At 41.2% G+C, this 23,649-nt stretch overlaps 1 long non-coding RNA gene and 1 pseudogene across 2 annotated transcripts; both read left to right on the forward strand.

Moving 5' to 3' along the window:
* The first annotated feature begins 542 nt into the window (after window positions 1-542).
* On the forward strand, window positions 543-1,248 carry LOC110256951 (NOP protein chaperone 1 pseudogene; annotated as a pseudogene).
* An 11,069-nt stretch (window positions 1,249-12,317) lies between these two features.
* Window positions 12,318-22,769, forward strand: LOC146406035 (uncharacterized). Of its 2 annotated transcripts, none has more exons than XR_014839644.1 (3): window positions 12,318-13,120; window positions 14,155-15,652; window positions 17,860-19,303. It is a non-coding gene; the product is annotated as an uncharacterized LOC146406035 (long non-coding RNA). The 2 variants fall into 2 exon arrangements; XR_014839643.1 differs by lacking the exon at window positions 12,318-13,120 and adding an exon at window positions 20,367-22,769 and having other exon boundaries at window positions 15,247-15,652; window positions 17,860-17,961.
* The last annotated feature ends 880 nt before the right edge of the window (window positions 22,770-23,649 follow it).

Below are 23,649 nucleotides of genomic sequence, written 5' to 3' on the forward strand. Positions count from 1 at the left end.
AGATTGGGGAGCTGTGAGCCAGGAACTGTGGACAAAGACCGAATATATATGAGAATGACGAAATGTATTTCTTCTAAGTCACAACGTTGCTGGTCCTAAATAATGTTCTTTCTAAGTTTAGGCTGTCAGTGTACCTTTAGGCCGCATGAGCTAGAAGGTCAAGGATGAGTGATGCTCTGTTAGAGAAGGAACCAAGGCAGCCCAGTGGGCCACAGTGATGACCATGATCCCAGAACCAAGTGCTGTGCAAATGCTCCACAGAGAAGTGGCTATGAGCAAGACAGCAGAAGAGAGGAGGCAGTAGTTTTGACCAAAGAAATAGAGAAGTATGCTCAGAGGGCACATGAAGTAGGTGCGCATTGCCAGAGAAGAGAGTATGGCTCAGGGTATAAGAAGAGGTAAGAGAAATGAGGCAGTCAAGTCGAAGGAAAGCATTAGAATGGATATCTTTAATTTCACTGAGCAATAAGTGCTAATAAGCCTTTTGAGAAAAGACAAAATCACATTAACACAAGTGTATGGAGTTATATGAACCGAACAGATACGCCAACGTTTAAGCAGATGCCCTAGTTCTTTTGAAATGTGAGATTTTGTTTGAAGTTTCAATTATTGAAAAGCATTCCCATTTCAGTAAAATCAAATAGCAGTGTTGGGCTCTGACAACCAGCAAGCAGCATGGAGGTCCAGCCTGAGCCCCAGTTTGGCCCCACCAGTTCATCATCTTCCGGGGACTGCTCCGGGGTCTTGGTGTCCAAGGAGTTGCTGATGGCAGAGAGCAGCGGCCAAGGAGGGAAATGGGACAGGTTGCTCATCAACTCCAAGACTACTTCCAGGAGGAATTCCACTCTTTAAACATTTCCGATGGAGAGGAGTCCCTTCTTGGACCAAGGACAGACCTTTCTCTCACAGATAGTCAGGCATGAACAGCTGAGAAAAGAAATGGCAGCTGCACCCACCACCTGGTCGTTTCAATATTGAAAATACTGATGAGATTCTTGGAAAAGCTAAATAAATGGATGTGGCCTCCTTTGAGATGAATCTGCCTGACTCAAAAGAGGACAGTTCAGAGGACAGTTCACCATCTGAGGACAAAGATGACAGCACCTCCTCTGAGGGTGAAATCACTATCTGTAACATTAAACTTCCTCATTCAGAAACTGGAAAAGGCAAGATAGAGGTTCTGGGCAGTCCCGTCAGTGAAAAAAAGGAAACAGAGAAATAGACGATCTAAGACACAGGTGATAGATGCCCCAGCTAATTCTGTGGAGAAGAATAGCTAGCTGGTTATTTTGCATTTCAGACACTATGGTGCTTTTACGCAATATTGGGTGTGTTTCGTTTCTTGAAGAAACAGAAGCAGGCTTTTAAAGAGTTAGAATAGATAGCATTTGGGGACCTTCTAAGAGCAGACTGTATTTGATCTCATGCTAAAAAGATTTAGTTTAAGAAACTTAACTTTATGTACAGCAGTGAGTGAATTTGTTGACGTCTTCTTTCATCAGCATAAATTTCAGAAATATCAAGCTTTTTTTTTTTTTTTTTTTTTTTTTTTTTTTTTTTTTTGCTATTTCTTTGGGCCACTCCCGCGGCATATGGAGGTTCCCAGGCTAGGGGTCGAATCAGAGCTGTAGCCACCGGCCTACGCCAGAGCCACAGCAACGTGGGATCCGAGCCGCGTCTGCAACCTACACCACAGCTCACGGCAACGCCGGATTGTTAACCCACTGAGCAAGGGCAGGGACCGAACCCGCAACCTCATGGTTCCTAGTTGGATTCGTTAACCACTGCGCCACGATGGGAACTCCTCAAGCTTATTTTAAAATAAAACTATAAATTACAAAAAAGTAGCAGTTTTGCATGAAATAACTCATTCTGTGCCCCATGGTTGCTACCATTAATGAGTGGGTATATTTCCAAATACTTCCTCTGCGTAAGCAAAGACGCGTATGTATACACCATCCACATGCAAAGAGAAGCAAGCTACACATACTGCCCTGTAACTTGCTTTTATACTTTTAAAATATTGGGGACAATTTTATATGTTTACACAGAACAATTTTGCTCTTATAAAAAAAAATGATGGAAAGACATTCTATTGCATGAATGTACCATAATTCATTTAATTGCACATTAAGACTGTACTTTTTAGCTTTTGTTTTCTTTCAACATTAGGAAAATATTTACAATTTGTATGCTGTTTTCAGTAATATTCATTAAGAACCACAATAAACATGCTCAGGTCTTCATCCCTATTAGAGGTTTTACTTTCCATTTATGAATAAAAGAATAAAAAATTTAAAATATGTATATTTGAAAAACAATTGAGAGAATAGCTAAACAGGCAAAGAAAACATCCATAGCCATAGACAAATTTATAATTTTTTAAAGCCAATTAGCTTGGGGAAATTTGGTTAAAAATAGTAAAAATCATTCTAGGATACACAAGTATTCAAGAATGTATGAACTAATGTTGAGAAAGCTTCATTTTTAAAGTGAGTTTTCAAACTATTTACTTGGAGCCACAGACAAACACAAACAACTACTTGGCACTTTCTAAAATGCTAGACACAAATGTACCATATGACCCAGTAATTCCCAGTAAATATGGACTCCAGAAAAATGAAAACATATTTCCACCTAAATATTTGTACACAAATGTGTATAGCAACACTATTCATATTAGTTAGAGTGGAATCAATCCAAATATCAATTGATTAATTGATGAGTGGATAAACAAAATGTGGTATGCCCGTACAAAGGAATAGTATTCAACAATGAAAATAAATAGTACTCACATATGCTACAATGTAGATAAAACTTTCAAAAGAATACTTAAGTGAAAGACACAAACAAAAGCAAAAGTGTATGTATGATTCTATTTAGATGAAATGTTCAATAAAGGCAAAGCCATGAGAAAGAAAGAAGATTAGTGGTGGTGGCCTGGGGCTGGGAATGGGGAGTGGTTGCTAATAAATAAGAGGGCTGTTTGGGGGATGATGGAAATGTTCTAAAATCCAATTGCAGTTCTGGTTGCACAACTAAGCATTTTAAATTATACTTAAAGTAGGATAATTATGGAATATAAGTTATAAGTCATGAAGGAGAAGGAAGGAAGGAGAAAGAAAGAAAAAGAAAGAAAGAAAGAAAGGAAGAAGGAATAAAGAAAGAAAAAGGAAGGAAGGAAGAAAAAGGAAAGAAGGAAGAAAAAAGGAAGGAAGGGAGAGGTGGAGGGAGGGAGCAAGGAAGGAAAAAAGGAAGAAGCTCATGCAGTGGAATAACCTGTAAGTTGGAGAGCTTTCCCTTGTAAGCATCAAGCACAATGGCCTCAACACATACCCTCCAACTAGATTCCCCTATTTCTGGAAGAAGGAGCAAGTCATGCATGGTGCTAAGGAAGTTTACAGGATGCAAAAGGTGGAAAAAACAATCCTTCCCTTCATCTATTTTTGTAAAAGTAGCAGAAGCTATAAACATCTTCTCCTTCCTGAGTTGATAATTTTATCCCTCATGACCTGTCTGTAGCCCCAGAGAAGGAAGTCATTCAGTTCAAGCCATGAGGATGGAAAGGTACTTGGAGCTCTCTCACACCTTCCTTGTCAGCATGCAGCCCCCCTCTATGGCTATGTATTCTCTTACCTGCTTCTAGTAAGAGAGGACCAAAGAATTAGCTGTTGGAGTGGTGACTCAGTACAATGGGCTGACCCAGAGGCCCAGGAGCAGTGTATTTGTTTGATGCCAGTTTCTCAGACCTTTTCGGCAGTCCTTCCCTCTGAGATCCCTCCTGGGCCACCAGCATATTCTGACCTTGAGTGTAGATGGTCATTTTTTTTGTTTTGTTTTGTTTTATTGATGTGTTTGTGGGAGAAAGTGAGCGCCACATCTTACTCCTCTGCCACCTTGATCCGCTGACCTTGAGTATACACACCTAGCCAGAAGCTGGACTTGACTTATGTCCTTACTGAATGTTGTCTTAGGACTGTGGGGGTGCTTTGCTTCCTGGCAGGGAGAACCTCACAGAGTCCTGCCGAGATGCTGCTTCTGCGGCTGCTGGGAGGAAGGGGAATGCACCAAGCATCTGGGAAGTCAGAACATGGACCCATTCTCAGAGTGAATAAACCCAGTAAAGAAATAGGTGAAAATTCTGGATGTCCTTGAAGTTAAAAACACACACTTGTTCAAGTCTATACAGGGACAGGCTGGCTCTTCTTAACCACATCCTGTGCACATTGAAAACCTCCAGTAGAATGTAGTGCAGGGTGTGTGCCAACAATGTTACCTTCCAGCCAGAGCAGTGTTTTCTATTTTGAAGAACAATTTCCAAGAGGATGTTTTTCTTTTTTACAACAAGTCCAATATCGCACGGAGTGTGTTTGGAGAGCTGAATGGGGAGGCTGTTAGTCTATTTCTAAATAAATGGCTGTTTACCTTCTTATCCTTTAAATATAGAGGTCTCTCTAAAGATGCATCATATATGGATGCTCTAGGAATGTGGGAGCTCAGGAGGAAATAAGTGAGGATGCATAGTCTACTCCTAGCAGACGACTGCTCCCAGATAATCATCAGAAGCCTTTGAATGCTGGTACACTCAGAACAACCGCAGCCTAGTGTGGCACGTCCCAGAGAGAAGTACACTCAAGTTGTATCTGGAGCACCCAGAACATGGGCTTTACCTGGGCATAGAGGGTCATGTCAGCCTTCCCCGGGGGGAAGAGTGTGAGATAACTCCCACTATATGGAGACTACTGAGGTAACTCCTGTCTTTTTTTTTTTTCCACCATACCCACAGGCATATGGAATTTCCCAGGGATCAGTCCAAGCTGTAGCAGCAACCTGAGCTGCTGCAGAGACAACTCAGATCCTTAACCCATTGTGCCACAGCGGGAACTCCTAACTCTCATCTTTAGAAGGAAACACACTCATTCGCTCTACACATCTTTCAGCTTCTACCCATTTCTCTGATCTGCAGAGGGAGAAAAATTTCTAGAGTAATTCATCCATGATAGCTCCTTTCCTCACCTATTTATTTCTCCACTTCCCTCTATCTGCCTTTTATCCTAAGCCAACCTCCTGAATCTGCTCTGATAAAAGTCACTGGTCACCTCCCTGGTGTCAAAACCAGTGGATGCTATTTTGGCCTCATCTAACTCAACTTTTTCACAGCATTTGACAAAGTTGAGCCCTACCTTCTTCTTAAAACACTGTATGCATCTGGTTATATCTGCCTAGGTGAAAGAGGCTGCTGTCTTTCTTTATCCAAGGTGGTATCTGTTGAATAAGCTGCGCACCAAGGGGTTGTGTCTGCCTCAAAAGGCATCATTTTTACCCTTACAAAGGATGCGTGTAGGTGAACTATGTTCCTGCTATCTGCCCAGTTACCAAAAAAGAAAACCAGTAACCAAGAATGACACCTGCCAAATTCACCATCAAGTCCTATTGATTCCTCCTCATGCCCATGGCCACCACCCCCATCCACACCACCATCGTCTATTAGGCAGACAACCCCAACCTCAATCAGATTGCCCATTTTTTTCATACTTGTCTCTTTTGATGCATTCTTTACAAGGTAGCCAAATATATTGATCAAAAACAAAATCAGGAGTACCCCAGTGGCCTAGTGGTTAAAGATCTGGAGTTGCCACTGCTGTGGTGCATTCCTGGCCCAGGAACTTCTGCATGCTGCAGGCGTGGTCAAAACAACAAATAAACATCTTAAACAAACATTTTAAAACATCTCCCTTTACCCTGCATAAACTTTTAAATTCATACCTCATTATCCTTAGAATTGAGTTCAGTTACCTCAGCCTACAATGCCTTCCAAGGTCCAGGAAACATCATCTTCATTTTGTGCTTCTTACCTGTCCCCTTGCTCATCACCTACCACCAACAATGGCCTTTCGTCAGTTCCCAGAAAGGCCTAGCCTCTTTCCTGCTGCAGGGATGTAATATTTACTTTTCCTTCCCTTGCTCTTCACAGGATTGGCCCCTTCTTATCCCTGAGGTTTCCACATAAATACCATCTTTCTCTAACAGTCTAAAACAGGTTGCTTTTGTAATGGTCCATTCCAGAACCTAGGTTATTTATTTCATAGAATTCAAAACAATGCCGAGTTAATATATTTATTTACTATCTATTTTCTACCCTAGACTATAGATTCCCAAGGACAGACCCCTTGCCCATCTTGTGTTCCATCATATCTTCTGGGCTGATACTTTCTGTGTTGTAACAGGCACTTTGTATGTACTCGTAAGTGCTCCAATGAATTAATCTGAGTTTTACCTCTGAGTCTTAAAAGATAAAGAAGGGGAGTTCCCATTGTGGCTCAGCGATGACAAACCTAACTACTATCCATGAGGACTCAGGTTTGATCCCTGGCCTCACTCGGTGGATTGCGGATCCAGTGTTGCAGTGAGCTGTGGTGTAGGTCACAGACGTAGCTTGTATCTTGCATTGCTGTGGCCAAGGTGCAGGCTGGCAGCTGTAGCTCTGATTCGACCCCTAGCCTGGTGGAGTCTGGTTTATTCAATACTGGTAGGTAATAGGTACTGGGCATCTACTATGCCCCAGGTGTTGCTGTAAACTCTTTATATGAATCGTTTCATATAATCCTCACAGTCAATATTATATAGTAGGTACCACAATTATCTCCATTTTACAGATGGAAATGAAGAGACAAAGAAAGGGAACTTGCCTAGGACAATGCAGCTCAACTTCCATATGCCGCAGATGTGCCCTGAAAAGACAAACCAAAAAAAAAAAAAAAAAAGATAAAGAAATAATTTAAGTGAGACAGGATTACAAGCAGTTCTATGTGTACAGAAAAGCCTAGAGCTGATTGACAAAGGTCATTGGTCCTTGAGTAGGTAATTAAGTAAGGTTAAAATATAAATTAGAGGGAGAGAGTAACCAAAAATGGGCACGCAGGGCCATTGTGCCTCAGACTAAACTGGAGGGAAACATTCTGAAAGAAGCATAAGAAAGCTACCTTCCTAAAGAACAAAGCTAAGTAGCTTTGAAAGCCATGCATAACTGGAATCTTCTGGTTGTGCTATCTATCAATTGGTCTTTGATACAATTTCAAAATTGAAATAGGACATTTTGTGATGATTGGAACATTCGTGCTACTCATTTTGATGTTAAAGTTCTAAGTGTATTTTTTTCTTGGGTTTAATTTCTGGCTGGGAGAAGAGTTGCAAATTTCATACCAGATCTGTATTGGATTCTGAAATACATTTTTTTTTCTGTTTTGTTACTTATGAGCTATGAATCTTGAGCAAGACAGTTATCATCTCTGAAATGCGGTCACCTTGTTTGCAGGCAGATGAAGAAGAATGAATGATGGATCAAAGATTTGGGGATTGTAGGACACCTATGTATATTTAAATTATCCAAAGCAAGGTGAATATTGCATATAGGTATGCCTTAGTGTAAAAAGGGGGAGATAAATATGGGTATTTGCTTATATTGGTATAGAGTATTCTGGAAAAGTACCTAGGAAAGGAATGGCAGTACTTGCCTCTGTGGTGGGGATCTGGATGGCTGTGATGGGTTGGAGAAGGGATCTTCACAGTAGGTCCTTCTGCACGTCCCACTCTTCCTCCTTCACTTTCCTTCCCCCATTCCAGTCTTTCTCATTGCTCATAATAGTTATTTTAAAAGGTACCACTCTTCTTGACTGTCAGCCTGTATCTCAGCACTGTGAACTCTGTGCCACAGAAAATATAAAGATCATCTCCAGACATGTTTTCATGTTCCTCCCCTTTCCTTATATATCACCTGCCTTGGCTAGATTTCACTTTCCACCATTTCTCTACCCCAATCCCCCTTCTCTCTCTCTGTACTTTCTTGGTAGTACTGATATACCCTCATACTTTAGACTTCCTGGCCATTTTCTCTCTTTTCCCCCTTTATAGCTAAATTTCTTAAAGAGTTTTCTATATTTTCTCTCCCTATTCATCATTAACACTTCCCTACCCTCCTGGATTTTCTTCTCTCAACTCCTCTGAAACAGCATTCCCCAAGCTCACTAAAGACCTCCTTTATTAATAATCCTAATAAACATAGTTTCTGTCTTTATCTTATTTGAACTAGGCCCAACATAGCGTTACTAAAGACTTCTTCCTTTCCAAAAGTTGTTTTTTTTTTCATGACTTCCTTCTCCCTTCCCCATCCCCTTGCCTGAGTGGGCAGCTTAGCCTAGTTTTTCTCATTGAAAGCTATGCCTACTCTGTCATGTGGTCACCTATAGACATGAACAGGAATAACTCCATCAGACTATGGCATCCTTGAGAGCAGGAACTGCATCACTTTGGTCTTTGGGTCCTCAATGCCTAGGTCAGTATTTAATCAATAAATACTGGCTTACTGAATCTTGAATGCGTGAGAAAATTTTCTTCTATAACTCAGTTTTAATACTAACTGTGCCAGGAATGGCTCAGGCTCTTTGCCTCTAATGTCTGTTTTCTCTTTTCATTTATAACAGAATCATGTTCAGCTGAAATTCTGCATTTCCCAGCCTCCTTGGTGTGACCTGGTGGCCATGTGCAGGGTAATGAGATGGAGGTAGAAGTCTCCATAGTACTTAAAGAGGGCTTTTTAGAAGGGAGGGCAGCCCTTCTCTCCTTATTGGTGCCTCGAAGGTAAATTGAATGTCTGTAGCTCTATTAGCTGTCTCATGACCTTGAGAATGGATAGAAAAAGAGCAGAAGAGAAGGAGTCTGGCCCCTGGATATATTTATAGAGTAACCACAACAGCCCCGCACCAAGTACCCATACTGTTGGATTCTTTAAATGTAAAATAATAGACCCTTAATCTGTTTAATTCATTCTAGATGGTGCTCAGATATTAGCGGAACTTAATCCTAATCTACCCACATCCTGAAATAAAACTTCTTTACAAAAGTTGGCACACCTCAGTGCTGGAGAGTTGGAGCCGTTGGTTCTCTAACTCACTCACTCCATGGGGGAAATGGGGGACCAACAGCAGTACAGATTTGGGTAAAGCACAGAGACCGAATGACCAGCATCATGCCTGATGCCCATCGATTACAGGGTTTATCTACAGTAATGGGCTCCAGTAGAGAAAAACATGGGAGTTTATCAGACTAAGATGTGATTATTCAGCAGTTAATTTTTGAGGGGGTAAGTGACTGGATTAAATCTACCCTAGATTATCCAAAAAGATGACTGGACCAAATAGGCAAGTTGGTTCAGTCCAAGGAGTTATCTTCTTTCAAATAAGTTTTAAATTCCAAGTTGATAATTCTAAGACCACATGGACATCTGGTCACAAGACAGGACATTTCAACACCCCAGGATTATATCACACAGGAGCAGTCTGGGTGCATTCATTCTAAGTATGGGAGCGAAAAGTAATGTCTGGAAGAAGCATCTTGGATCAGAAAGGCAGAGCCCACAGCTAGTAGAGATGCAGTCTGGGTGGTAACTAATTTTTTAGTATCTTAGAAAAGCGTGCTATTGATTTATTCTTAGCAGGCTCAAAAGATTTAGTGGACATGATCTTAAAATATATTTTCAAATAATTTGAATACCTGCAGCATGTGAAAGAGTCCAGACTTCTGCATTTACACTGGAAAGTTTGATAAGCTGGAGTTTTTCCCATATAGGCATGCAATTGATTTAACTATAGGCTTGACCCATGGAATTCCCTTGTCAACTGACAGCCATGAGAAAACCCACTCCTGCAGTGGAGTCCTCCTGAAAATAGAGCAGGCGCTTCTTGCCCTTTCTCACAGTCCTCTTGGCTGCAGGGAAACAAGAATGCTCTTTGTCAAGGCATACCCAAGAGGAGCATTTGGGAGCTCAGTTTTCTCATGGTGCATTCAAATAAAAGGAATGACGATAATTCAATTTGAAATATGACCAAGTGTTTCTAGTATCATCCCTGCACTGGGTGGTATGATAATAAGGAATCAAATATGGAGAAGTCAACTGAATGTCTAATATCCTAAAAATGGCCACTGCTAAATTTTTGCCATGGCTTTCTTTTATCCCTCCTTTTCTGAAATAAAATGTTTGATGACCTAGTCTCCTGAATCAAAGAAACATAACAAACAAAAATGGTTATTGGATCATGTTGGAGACCTCAACATATCTCAATCCACAAAATAGCCATTTCTTGAGTGGTTCTGCAGCCTAACTTCCCTCCAGACACAGTAAATGAGTCTTGAGCCCATGGAGTCCTAGCTGGAGAAAGGGGATCTGGCTCACCATCCACACAGACTAAGCCTGCACTGCCCTGCACTGTAGTCTATAAGCAGTGCCCAGGGTCCCAAAGTCATCCCATCCAGGAGCCTCACTAGGAGGCAGGACTTCCTAGGAACATGGCCTAGCAATCTGCTGCTGTACTTGGCCTTGATCCAACATGTTACTGTAGCTGGAGACAGCACCTACTAGGCACTCAGTGAAGATGAAACATTGAAGGGTATGTGAAATTGTTTCTACTATTTTCAAACCATATGTTCACTAATGTCACCATAAACCAGTACTGGTTTAATGCTAATGACTGAAAACTTTTTTTTTTTTTTTTTTTTTTTTGCTTTTTAGGGCCATTCCCAGGCTAGGGGTCTAATCAGAGCTACAGCTGCTGGCCTACACCACAGCAACTCAGGATCCGAGCCATGTCTGCAACCTACACCACAGCTCATGGTAACGCCAGATCCTTAACTCACTGAGCGAGGCCAGGGATCAAACCCACAACCTCATGGTTCCTATGTGGATTCGTTTCTGCTATGCCACGATGGGAACTCCGACTGAAAACTATTTTAGACAAACAGATGAATTGTTTTAAATTTTGCTGAATGTGATTTACATACTCTTCACATACCAAGAAGGTTAAAAAAACAGGCTCTGTAGTCAGATTTCCTAGAATCAAATCCTAGATCTTCCACTTAGTAGATGTGTGATCCAGGGCAGTTACTTCACCTAGCCATACTTATTTTGTCATAATCTACTAAATGGGGATGATAATCAATAAACAAGATTATCTATAGTAATTATATGTATTTCAAGGTATGTAGGATGGAAATCCAATTGCTCTACCCATGGAATTTCAATGTCACAGTTAACATCTGTGTATGAATGAATCCTGGAGCTTTGGAATTATTCTAATTCAGTCATGCACCATCACATAGAACTTTCTAGGTAAAATGTCCTTAACTGGATCACATCAAATAGTCTGGTAATTTATTTGGCCTGCTGCAATGACATTACAAAAGTGATTATAAAATCACAGGACAAATTGAAAAATTTTTAAAAAGCCCCACAAACGTCTATGCCAAATTTATATATCAAAAGAACAGCTGACCTTCAAAGCTGTCACCTTGTGAGCCATCTCTATAAATTTATTCTAATGCTACTCTGATTGCTGAAAATATTCTTGGCTCTTCTGTTTGGAGAGACAGTTAGGCTACAGGCAAATATTAATCTCATTTATTTTAGTTTCCCATCACATCTGACACTGACCGTAACTATTCTCTGAAATCCTATTTAGCCTTAAAAAGAATTGTTAACACTATTAGAAATATAAACAAAGAATAACTGGCCCTGAAAGCAATGAATGAATTTATTACTCATTCATCCATAAATATTTGCTTCAGCACATTGCTAAAGATGCTTTTACAATATAAATTGCCCTGGTTTAAGTAAAATATTTTAAGTGATTGTTTTGATAGCAAGGTGTATAAATTCTAGCCAGTATTTAATTAAATAAATGCTATTCACATTAGTTTATAGACACACAACGAAACTTGAAAGGACACACAAAGATGCTGAGGAGACCACAGGAAAATTGTACTACTTTTTAAATGGAAATGAAGTTTAAATGTTGGGGAAGTAGACATTATTTAAATTTATTATCTTTTAGTGTTACTTTTAAGATTCTTTGTTTAGTTTCCTAGGGCTTCCATTAAAAAAAAAAAATCACAACTGGCTTAAAACAACAGAAATTCATTGTCTCACAGTTCTGGAGGTGATAAGTCCAAAATCAAGGTGTTGGCAGGGCCACACTTTTGCTGGTGGCTTTAACAAAGGATCCTTCCTTGCTACTTCCAAAACTCTGCTGGTTCCCAGTAAACCCTGCTGTTCCCTGGCTTGTCGATTCATCACGCCAATCCCTGCCTCCATTGTCATATGGCATTCTCCCTGCATGTCTGTGTACAAATTCCCATCCCCTTCTTATAAGGACACCAGTCATATTCAATTAACAGCCACCCTACTCTAGTATGAGCTCATCTTAATTCCATCACATCTGCAAAGATGCTATTTCCAAATAAGGTCACATTCGCAGACACCGTGGGTTAGGACTTCAACATTACTTTGGGGGGAACACAATTCAATTCATAGTATCTTATATGTCAGTTTAGCTAGGCTCTAGTCACCAGTTATTCAAGCAAATGCATAGGCCTTACTGTGAAAGTATTTTGTTGGTGTGATTGAAGTCTATAATCATTTTGTTTTATGTAAGGAAGATTTCTCCTGGATACTCTGAGTGGTCCTGATTCAACCAGTTGCAAGACCTTAAGAGCAGAGTTGGTGTTTCTCCAAGGAAGAAATTCCATCTGTGGACTATAATGTCAGCTCCTGCTGCAGAGTTTCTAGCCCGAAGTTCTCCTGAAGCGCAGTGGGTTAAGGATCTGGGGTTGTCATGACACCACCTTGGGCCAGTGCTGTGATATGGGTTCGATCCCTGGTTGGGGAACTTCCACATGCTGCAGACACAGCCAAATAAAAAAAGAACTTGGAGGGAGTTCCCGTCGTGGCGCAGTGGTTAACGAATCCGACTAGGAACCATGAGGTTGCGGGTTCGATCCCTGCCCTTGCTCAGTGGGTTAAGGATCTGGCATTGCCGTGAGCTGTGGTGTAGGTCACAGACGTGGCTCGGATCCCGTGCTGCTGTGGCTGTGGCGTAGGCTGGCAGCTACAACTCCGATTAGACCCCTAGCCTGGGAACCTCCATATGCTGTGGGAGCAGCCCTAGAAATGGCAAAAAGACAAAAAAAAGAAAAAAAAAGAAAAGAAAAGAACGTGGAACAGTTTCCAGCCTGCACTTTCTGATGACAGCCCTACTGATTTCTGACTTGCCTCTCCAACCCTCACTATCACGTAAGCCAATTCTTTGCAATAAATCTCTTAATGTATGCCTGTACACACAGAGTACTGGTTCTTTCTCTGGTCAAACTCTAACTGCTACATTACCTAAAGGAGTATAGATTTCTTGAAATCAATATTTCTCTATTCAGAAAACATTTACTGAACACCAGCACTACAGCCTGCAGTGTGGAACAGGGATTAAGTGTTTGGGCTCTGGTATTAGGCTCCCTGGCTTCAGAGGCTGGCTCTACTGTTTACCAGTTCTGTCACTTTTGGCAATGGAACATAACTTCCCCATGCCTCGTTTTCTTTATCTGTATGAGAGTGAGTAATAACAGTATCACTCAATAGAGTAACGAACATTCTTTAATACTTAAAGCAGTTGGTACCAGTTAATACTTATTACCACTGGTTCCTGGAACTGACTTGTACTGGCTCAGGAAAGCTAGTCGTGATCATTTCATCTCGATTTCGTATTCACTTGCAAGAATTTTGGTAGTTTCACCTATGTGGAGGGAATATGTACACCATAGAAAAGAACAAACACTACAATTCAGGGTTTTTTTTTTTTTTTTTTTTTTTTTTAAGAGCTGAATTACCAGCATAATACTTATACTAATGTCTGCTAGCCTTTGGGAAACAGTAGTGATTAAAATAGGTAAAGTGTAATATGAAAAAAAAAAGTGAATACTGTTGGTCCATTATGGTCCCTTTTTACAAAACAAACAAATAAACAACACCCCTTCTTCAACACACGTCATTGACAGCTGCCAGGAAATCATCATATTAAATTAAATCTGAAGTGTGGATGGTGACACCTAGAGTTACATAAGGCACAACTTAGACAACTAACTACACTTAGCATTCCTGTGAGAAACTACACTCAGTGATGATTTCATTTTTCTATTACTGTTTTAAAGGTAATTATCCTCAGTAAATATGTGTTTCCCCTATTTTCATTTTAACCTCAAATATACTTTAATTCTTCCAAAGAAATTGCTTGAAAATAAAGATATTTCTCAGATAAAAAATATTTTCTTTCTCAGGACATTTTGGAACATCTTTTCAGTGGAGAAAGACCCTCAGCAAGAGCATCAGAAAGAGAAATCAGGAGTTCCCGTCGTGGTGCAGTGGTTAACAAATCCGACTAGGAACCATGAGGTTGCGGGTTCGATCCCTGGCCTTGCTCAGTGGGTTAAGGATCCGGCATTGCCCTGAGCTGTGGTGTAGGTTGCAGACGCGTCTCGGATCCTGCATTGCTGTGGCTCTGGCGTAGGCGGGGGGCTACAGCTCCGATTAGACCCCTAACCTGGGAACCTCCATATGCCGCGGGAGCGGCCCAAAGAAATAGCAAAAAGACAAAAAAAAAAAAAAAAAAAGAGAGAGAGAAATCAACAGTTATGGGGAGCCGCAATGCTGAAGGGGAAGGGTGGGGCACAGATTAATAGAAATCTTGATTAGAGGTGACTAATACACAAGGACAACAGAACACAACACGACAACAACAAGGGCCTCCACATTAATGGGCCCTTAAAAATTGTGAGAACTAAATCTCTCTTGCTAGTGCCCAGGTTTGCATTTGAAGATGCCCAGCAGTTCAGCGCTTGACTTATGCGGATCCACCCACACAGCCAGCAAGTCCTCAGAAGCCCAGGCTGGCCATCCTTGCGGGCATTGTGAAGACAGCCTCCCTGGCGCATTCCTGGTGCATCCACAGGGCTGCTGTTTCCCAAGTTTGGAAGATGTGAAGTGAAACCCCAAGGGCTGTATTAACAAGGGCCCAAACCCCAGACAACCTTAGCCGGCAGTTACAGCAAATCATCTTGGATTCCCATGAGAAACTCTCTGGATTCAGTTCATCTCCGTCACATGAGTCTGCAAACAGGCCACAGGAGTTTAAAAATACTGTGACTGAAAAAAAAAAAAAATTAAATGGAAATTGAAATACGAAGACTGCTGGAGATTTCCCTGGCCATATTTAGTTCACATGTCTCACAGCGGTAGGAAAGAGATGGAAAGAGATATAAGGAGAGGGAGGGAGAGAAAGAAGGCAAGGGTGCTGCCTGCTTGGGGAATCAGGATGCAACTCGGCCCCACCCCCCCACCCCCCATCTCCACCCCCAAAGGCTTCCTTGAGCACTTGTTTTCTCTCCAAGGAAGCTGCAGCCCGACGTACTCCTCCGCCATCCCTGGACATCTGCTAGGCTTGTCTATTTTCTGCTACAGGCAGAGGACAGGAAGGAAGAGTTTGTTTCCTGTAAATAGAGGGAGAGAAAATTACAGCTATTATTGTTTTGACAACGGAAGCCCTCCCTGAAGCTCGTACCACGGTTCATTCCTGACAGGCAGCGGGTCTGAGTTGCCGGCTCTCGGCAGAAATTCCTCCCAAGGGGTCCCTGGGGAGAGCTGAAAGCCTTGATGGCTTTGCATTAGATGTCTAATGGCATAAAGATGTAATTCTGGGCATTCTTGATATTGGGCTATGGAAATGGAATGCAGCCTGTGTTTTGATGAGTGTTTTGATGCAAACCTCTGCTACCCCAGGTAAGCATGCTGGAGCTTGACACACACGCTAGTTCATGCAAACACACACTCCAGGGTTGAAAACTCCTTGATAACACAAAGTATTTATATTTATCTTTTAACGATCCCCCCTTGCTTCTTGCTCGCTCAAACTTTTCAAGATTCCTGGGCTTTTTAAACTATAGACCTATCTGTATATTTTCAATGAAAAAGTATAAAATTACATACTGAATAGCCTGCCTCCTGCTTTCAACATTTGATGTGTCCACATGTTGTTGGGAATATATTTGACCTTGATCCTCAAAAACAAATTTTTTATTTTTAGATGTTTCATAGTCATCTTTTACCTGATAGGTGTTTGAAATCTGAAAAAGAGGAAGAAATTAACCAGAACTCAGGCTGGGAGTCAGAGGAAAATCTACTCCTATGTCCATTTACTGATGAGAATGGGATTTGCAAATCAAAGGGAGTGGTTTTTCTCCTGTTAGGAGGAGAAATAAATTTGATAGTCAAAGCAGGATTCATATTTTTGTCATGTATATTAAGAAAGGGTGTTAAATTTTTTTTTTTTTCCCAAACTTGCAAGAGTAACAGAACACCCAAAGTAGAACTAAGTTAATGGGATCCTTTTTCCTCTTGGCTATCTTGCCAGCACACCCTGTGGTTGTCCTCTTTCACTGGCTGCTCCTCTTCACATTCTTTCCTAGTCCCTTGTCCTCTAGTGCCTTGTCCTCAGCTCCACCCTCAAAACATCCCAATGCTCAGTCCCTCTTCACTGTTCCTTCTGGGCTTACGGCATTAATAATATCCATATACGGATGACTTTCCAATTTGTGACTCCAGGCACCACCTGTCACTGGGATTCCAGATTCTTAGAAGCCACAGCCTTCCTAATATACGACCATCTAATATACATCTCCAATTGGACATGCCTAAAACAGAGCTCTTGTTTTCCCCATCTCCAAACCTGCTCTCACTCAACATTCCCCATCTTAATAACTGCTACCAGCATTCACCTAGTTGCTCAGTCAGGAAACCATCCCCGAGTCTCCTCTTCCTTTTATCTCCCATATCCAACCTAACCTGCTAGCCATTGCCCTTATCTCGACTTCCAACTAATATCCTCTATTTTCGTGTCTTCCTCCAACCCCATGGCTGCTCTCCTAGGCCAAGCCACCTGGCCGACTGCAGTAGCCCCCACCTGATAGCTGTACTTAGACACTCGTATGTCTAACGTCTTTCTCACACAGCCGCCAGAGTACTCTTTCCAATAGGTACATGAGAGCAATTCATTTCTTTGCTTCAAGCACCTTAGTGCCTCTAGTACATACGGTTCATTATGCTTTGAAAAAAATTCAGACGCTTTATACCCTGACCTGCAAAATTCTGTCCCTGGTTAGCTCGTCTACAATAACTAATCCCCTTCATTTCTGCACTCCACCATCTTTCTCTTCTCTAGAGCCTTCCTTCCCCCAACAGAACCTCTGCTGGAAATGTTTTTCCCTGGAATTTCATACCATGGGCTCCTTCTTGACACTCACATCCAAATTTAAAGGTTGCCTTCTCAGAGAGGTCTAACACTGCACTCATTATTTCTATCATTGAGCTTATCACTGTCGGGTGGCCCCTTGTTTGTGTATTTGTATAGTATCTCTTCCTCTAACTGTACCATAAGCTCTTGTGGACAGAGGCCTTGTCTCATGTCCAGTGACACAGTCTGTGTACCTAGAAGAGGGCCTGGCATGCCCTGAAGCTTGATAACCATTGAACAAATGAGAGAATCAATAAACATAGTATCAGGGGCCCTGATCTGTTCTGTGATGTCAGGAAAGACTTTTGTGAAGAAGTGCTGTTTGAGCAGAATCCTGAATGATGAATGGTAACTGCAGGAAGAATTTGGGTACAGAAGAGGTGAGAAAAGCATTCTAGACAGAAGTACCTGGAGTTGGGAGAAGCACCGTTCATTTGTTACCACCTAAGAGGGGACCCTGTTCAGGGTGCAAGGCAGATGTGTAAACAGAGACAGAGAGAGGCATGCAGGGCTCCCAGACCAGGTTAAGGATTCCCACCTTTATTGGGAAGGCTTTGGGAAACCATTGTGCATTTAAGCAAGCAGATGACATCTTAAGACTTGCTTTCAAAAATATCCTTTGGTTGGCAGTGTAAAGAAGAGGCTGGGGTGCGGGCAGTATGGCCTTGCTTATGGCCTTTATCCTTCCTGCCATCAGGGTGCTGCTGCAGTCATGTCGAGGAAAAATCATGGGAGCACAGTCTAAACAAGAAGTGGAGACAAATGAGAAGTTGGGACAGACTCCAGAGACAGTTGGGAGGTAAAATAAATGAAGAGTGCTGTTCAATTAAATAAAGGTAGAGTGATGGAGGGCGGGGAGAGATGCTGACATTAGGCCTGAAGCTCAGGTTTCTGACTTGCATGCGTACTTGAATGGATGGTGACACCATCTATTGAGAAAGGGAATTAGAGTGACAAAAAAAAAAAAGCAAACACTTGGTTTTCTGTATGTTGAGTCTGAATGTCTTTAAGATCTGCAAGTGCAGATGTGGATGTAGACAGTCAGGGAGCTCAAAGAAAAAGTATGGTCACTGGGGGTGTAAATTGGGGAACACTGTTACAGCCTACAAACACTCTGCTGTCAAGGACCACTTTGCATTGTTTATACTTGCCATAGAATCTAATACACAAATCTAAGCTACTGTGACCATTGAAAGTAATACGTATGTATGAAGGCAAGCTGCACAGATTATTTTAAAGAAGCCAAATAAATGTTCATTTGGAAAGTTTTTCACTTAAGATAGTAAATAAAAACAGTGAATGACAGTAAAATCATATATTTTAAGTTCAATGTAAATACTCACAAATTTTTCTGCCAGAATTTCAAATTCATTAACAATTACCCCACTAAAAACTTCCCAAATGACCACTTCCCTTGGGTAAGTTTATTGGGCTTCCAAAACTAGGTTGGTAATGGGACCCATATATCCTAAATAAATATTTTTACTGTAATAATATCACAACTGTTTTCTGGGTTGCAGAGTGATATAAAGAAAGAAGGATATTTTCCCTACTTCCAAGGCAGGGCATAAAGTATCAGTTACCCACCTTGCAATTCTGGCTCATCTCTCATTTAATTCAAAATAGGATGGCTTGATGTGAATTGACCAGAGTGGAGTGCCTAAATTTATTGTGTTTCAGTTTAAATTGTTTTAAGCAAGACATAAGGTAAGTGTGAACGTGTGCCAGAAGAAGTACACACGAAGTGTCAGAAGTGTGAGGCTGTCTGTTTTATAGAAGTGAACCATACTAGTTTCCTAGGGTTATCATCACAAAGTACCACAAACTGGTGACTTAAAACAACAGAAATGTGTCTCATAATCCCAGACCCTAGAAGTCTGAAATCAAGGTGTTGGCAGGGCCATGACCCCTCCCAGTCCTCCAGGGGAGCCTCCTTCCTTGTCCCTTGTTGCCCTAGGCACTCCTTGGCTTGTGGCAGCCTGACTCCAGTCTCTGCTTCCATCATCACATGGTCCTCTTCCCTCTGTGTCTGTGTGTCTGTGTGTCTTCATGACACTTTCCTCCCTGGGTCTTTGTTTTCTCTCTCTCTCTCTCTCTCTCTTTTTTTTTTTTTTTTTTTTTTTTTGCTTTTTAGGGTCACACGTCTGTCATATGGAAGTTCCCAGGCATCAGAGCTACAGCTGCTGGCCCACCCCACAGCCACAGCAATGCAGGATTCGAGCCATGTCTATGACCTACACTACAGCTCACAGCAGTGCTGGATCCTTAACACACTGAGAGAGTGGATCCTAGTGGAAACCCCCATCCTCATGGATACTAGTCGAGTTCATTACTGCTGAGCCACAACAGAAACTCCTGTTTTCTTTTCTTATAAGGACACCAGTCATACTGGATCAAGACTCACTCAATTGAATGTGACCTCATTTTAACTTATTACATCTGCCAAGATGCTGTTTCCAAATAGGTTCACATTCACAAGTATTGGAAGCTAAGATTTCAATGCATCTTTTTCTGGGGGGAACACAGTTCAAGCCATAGCATGAACTGCGGGAGCTGATGGAAATACACATATGAATGGGCAAGGGAGGGCTTAGTGTAGGAGTGTGTCTGTTTTTGTGCAAGTGTGCAGTTCTCCTAAAGAACTGTAACCAAGTAACCAATTGGTTCAGTCTCTCTTCTGATTCCTGGTTCTTGCTTTCGGTGGTTCCTTGGAGAGTTTTATGCTGTCCCATGACTCCATTCACAATGAGTAATGGATCGTTTCCGGGCTCTCACTCCCACTTTTAATGAATACCAACACTAATTAACTGACAGTAACATGTAGCTGCTCTTGGCTGCAGGAATCTCTCACTGAGGTCATAACGGTTGTTAGTAATGTAATTTATTACTTTGTTAAGCACACTCTGGGACTCTCAGCGTGAAGACCATTTTTGCAAGTGCCAAGGCAGCTTAGGCAGGCCTTTCTTGGTAAGGTAATATGTTCCATGGCTCCTGGGCCTTGGCATCGTGACGCATCAAAGGCACAATAGTTCCGCTGGAATGCCGTAAAGATTTCCAACCACAGTCCCATCTGCTGGGAGGGACAGAGGACTACTGTTTGAACGAGGACGACTGCTTATATCCTGAAATCAGAGGCAGCAACTGAACCCCCTAAATTATCAGAACACAGTGTATTATTAGTGTTATTAATATTATTTGCCTTAGAATTGTTCTGGGAGTGACCAAACTGCACGTCGGGGAGAAACAACAGCACGCGAGCGATATCAAGGATTTCTGACTAGGAGAATGGCAGGCACCCCAGCCCTTGTGTGCCCTGCAGTGAGGTCACTCAGGCGCCTGCCTGAGGACCCAACCCTGGACTCTCCATGAACTCTACCAAATTAGCTTTACACGAGGAAGCCGTCCTGCTTCTCCAGAGGATCAAAGCAGCTGGACCTGGTCCCAGTGTTCTGTAGATAACCAGGTCACAGGCTACGTTTGCACCCTGTCTGCTCGTAGCACACCATGGCGTGGATTCCTCTGTATTTTCCAGTTTATATCCAGGGAAGGAGCTGGGTTCACATGCTCCCTGCTATTATCTGCACTAATCTGGTGACCTGAGATCATTTCTGCACCCTCCACTCCTGTTACAATGCTTCTGGAACCGTGTGACATTTTTTCCCTCATGTATGGGGCTACTGTTCCCAACCAAGTCCTTTTATCCTTCCTATAATAACCTTTGTAACAGTAACAGCACCTCCTTGTAACACTTAAAATGCTTGTCTCACAAGGGCAGCATGACAAGGGAAAATATGTAAATATGATTTTTAAAATGACATCTGAACAGTGAAAAATCACAAGACTATCTAGCTAACGTGATAAAAAAAACAATGGCTGTGAAAAGAGGTATTAACAAAATGAATAAAGAAGGGAAGAGAAAAATATAAGTTAGAATAAATTTTAGCTGTTTAGTGATGGGTGTTATGGGTTGATATTCCAAGCTTAGATTCATTCTCCCTTTTCTGATGTTCAATTCACGTTTACTAAGACCACTCTCTACATCCATCCATACAGACAAATACATAGTAAATCTGACCGTAAAGTTTTGAGACTGACTTTAAAAAAATGTCAGAGCTTAAATATCCAAATTATTATTTTCCTTAACCCCGGCAACATAGTGTTATTCCAATTCAACTGTATTTACCTAAAAGTCCATGAAACTGTTCTTTTAGAAACACCTTTGAATTTAGTTTGTGAAAACTAAAAGCAGAAAGTGCACTCATTACTTTGTATTCACATCTTAAATATGTCCTCAAACTGTCTAATTATCTTGAAAACTGGAGTTCCCATTGTGGCGCAGTGGTTAATGAATCCAAGAACCACGAGGTTGTGGGTTCGATCCCTGGCCTCGCTCAGTGGGTTAAGGATCCGGCATTGCCGTGAGCTGTGGTGTAGGTCGCAGATGCCAGCTCGGATCCTGCGTTGCTATGGCTGTGACGTATAGGCCGGTGGCCACAGCTCCGATTAGACCCCTAGCCTGGGAACCTCCATATGCCGCGGAAGCGGCCCTAGAAAAGGCAAAAAAAAAAAATTTTTCTTGAAAACTTATTATATTCAGAGAGTTAGTTCCAAATATCTTGTCTTTAAGCCAGCCTCTTTAAACAAACATTTTCCATCATATTTTTAACCTTATTAGATATTTTCAATAACAAATGTAGTATACATTTACTATAACAAGTCAAAGATACTTATAAGGAAAAAAATAATGAACTCTATCCTCTTCATGAATGAATAAAATATGGTATATCCACACTAAAGAACAAGAAACAGCTATATGTACTAACCTTAAGAGATTCCTAAATAAAAAATAAGGATAAGGATACAGTATATAGTATGGCTTTTTTATTTTAAATTTTATCTATGAATGTATAGATTTGTTGCAAAGAAGTATCATATTTTACTCAAACATTGCCCTACAGAGGGACAGTCGGAATATTTGCAGTTTGTTTCTACGCCAAGCAGTGAGTGATCCAGGTAACTTCCTTAATCATGAGCCCTTATACATAGGCACCTTTATATCTGTAGAAGGGATCCCCTAGGGTGGAATTTCTGGGTCAAAAAGCATATATCACCTTTTTTTGGTTACTCCTAAGAAGAGAGAAAAAATGCATAGAACTGGTAAAGCATTACTAACATTTAATTAATAGAAAACTTTAAAGTCCAATCTGTTTCTCCATACTCATGACCAGATCATTGGTCAGTGTTTGAGGAGTGCATATTCATATTACACAACAAATCCATCACAGTCATGGGCAACTGTGCTTGTGAAGGTGGTTACTTAAATTATTTCTCACTCTTCAAGTGTCTACAGCCAGGTTTCACAATGAAAATGATAGTAATACAGGCATAAAAGAAAAAAAAATTTCAGCTATACCATCACATATAACCTAACAAAAAGTACCCAGAAGATAAGATGTGAATTTGGTCATCCTGTTTTATGACTACAAAGTATACTCTAATCCAAGTCTAGCATATTATTATACCATTGTAATCTCTGCCTGAGAAAAGCAACCATTTCACCCAATTGTGACTTTCTCTGTGTTACTCAATAAATACCCACTAGAGCAATGTCTGTTTTATCATTGAGTCATTCCTCTGGCCCTATCGTATTCCTAATGCCATCACAGTGACTTATCCATACACAAGATGCACACTAATGAAAAATGCTGCATGTCAGTTTGCAAAGAGTAACTGGACACAGACCATCAAATAATGTGTCCACCCAGAGCCACGAAATGCTCTTTCCCATCTGTGGTTATAATTTAGCACCTTCAACTCTTCAGGAGAGAGCGAATACACTTCATATTTTATATAATCATGAGGACAGAAGTCATTACTGAGAAGAGTTCCAGTATGTCCCATGAAGTATAAATTAGAGTTTATTTGATAAATGTTTATTGAGCATCTTCTCTCTGCCAGGAATAGTCCTAGGTATAAGAGACATGGAAATGAAGAAACTAGTCACTGGCTCCAAAGGGACAAGAGGCAAATTGGTAGCCACATTTCCAGCACAATGTGAGAGGAGCTGTGATGGAGAGGTGTGCAGTTGCACTGGAAACCCAGAGATTGGTCATCTGCAGTACCGAACATAGTCTAAAACACTGTAGGTTCACCACATTTGGTAAAGAAGCCCATAGAGCTGAATGTTTAGTTTGCTAAATAGAACTGAAAGCTCAGTGATTAAATCATGTGACAAGAGAACTGGGCAATGAATGTTATAATATTAAGTTGAAAATCTGCAAGATTACATTTAAACTCTTCATTTTGAAAGACCTGAAGACAGACCCACATATATTTTTGGAACCCTCTCAGGATGTTCATGTTGGGGGTAGAAAAAAACTTCCTAAATTTTTAAATCAATTTGTCAAATAAAATTCTCCTTTGGCTATATCCATGTGATAATAAACCACTGTATCATAAGATTTGACTGTGTGTCTATAATCTTAAT

Source organism: Sus scrofa, chromosome 1 (genome assembly GCF_054392235.1).
Source record: "Sus scrofa isolate SSC_HxYL_T2T_F1_AM1 chromosome 1, Sscrofa_HxYL_maternal_Yorkshire_Landrace_v2.0, whole genome shotgun sequence".
Classification (NCBI taxonomy): Eukaryota; Metazoa; Chordata; class Mammalia; order Artiodactyla; family Suidae; genus Sus; species Sus scrofa.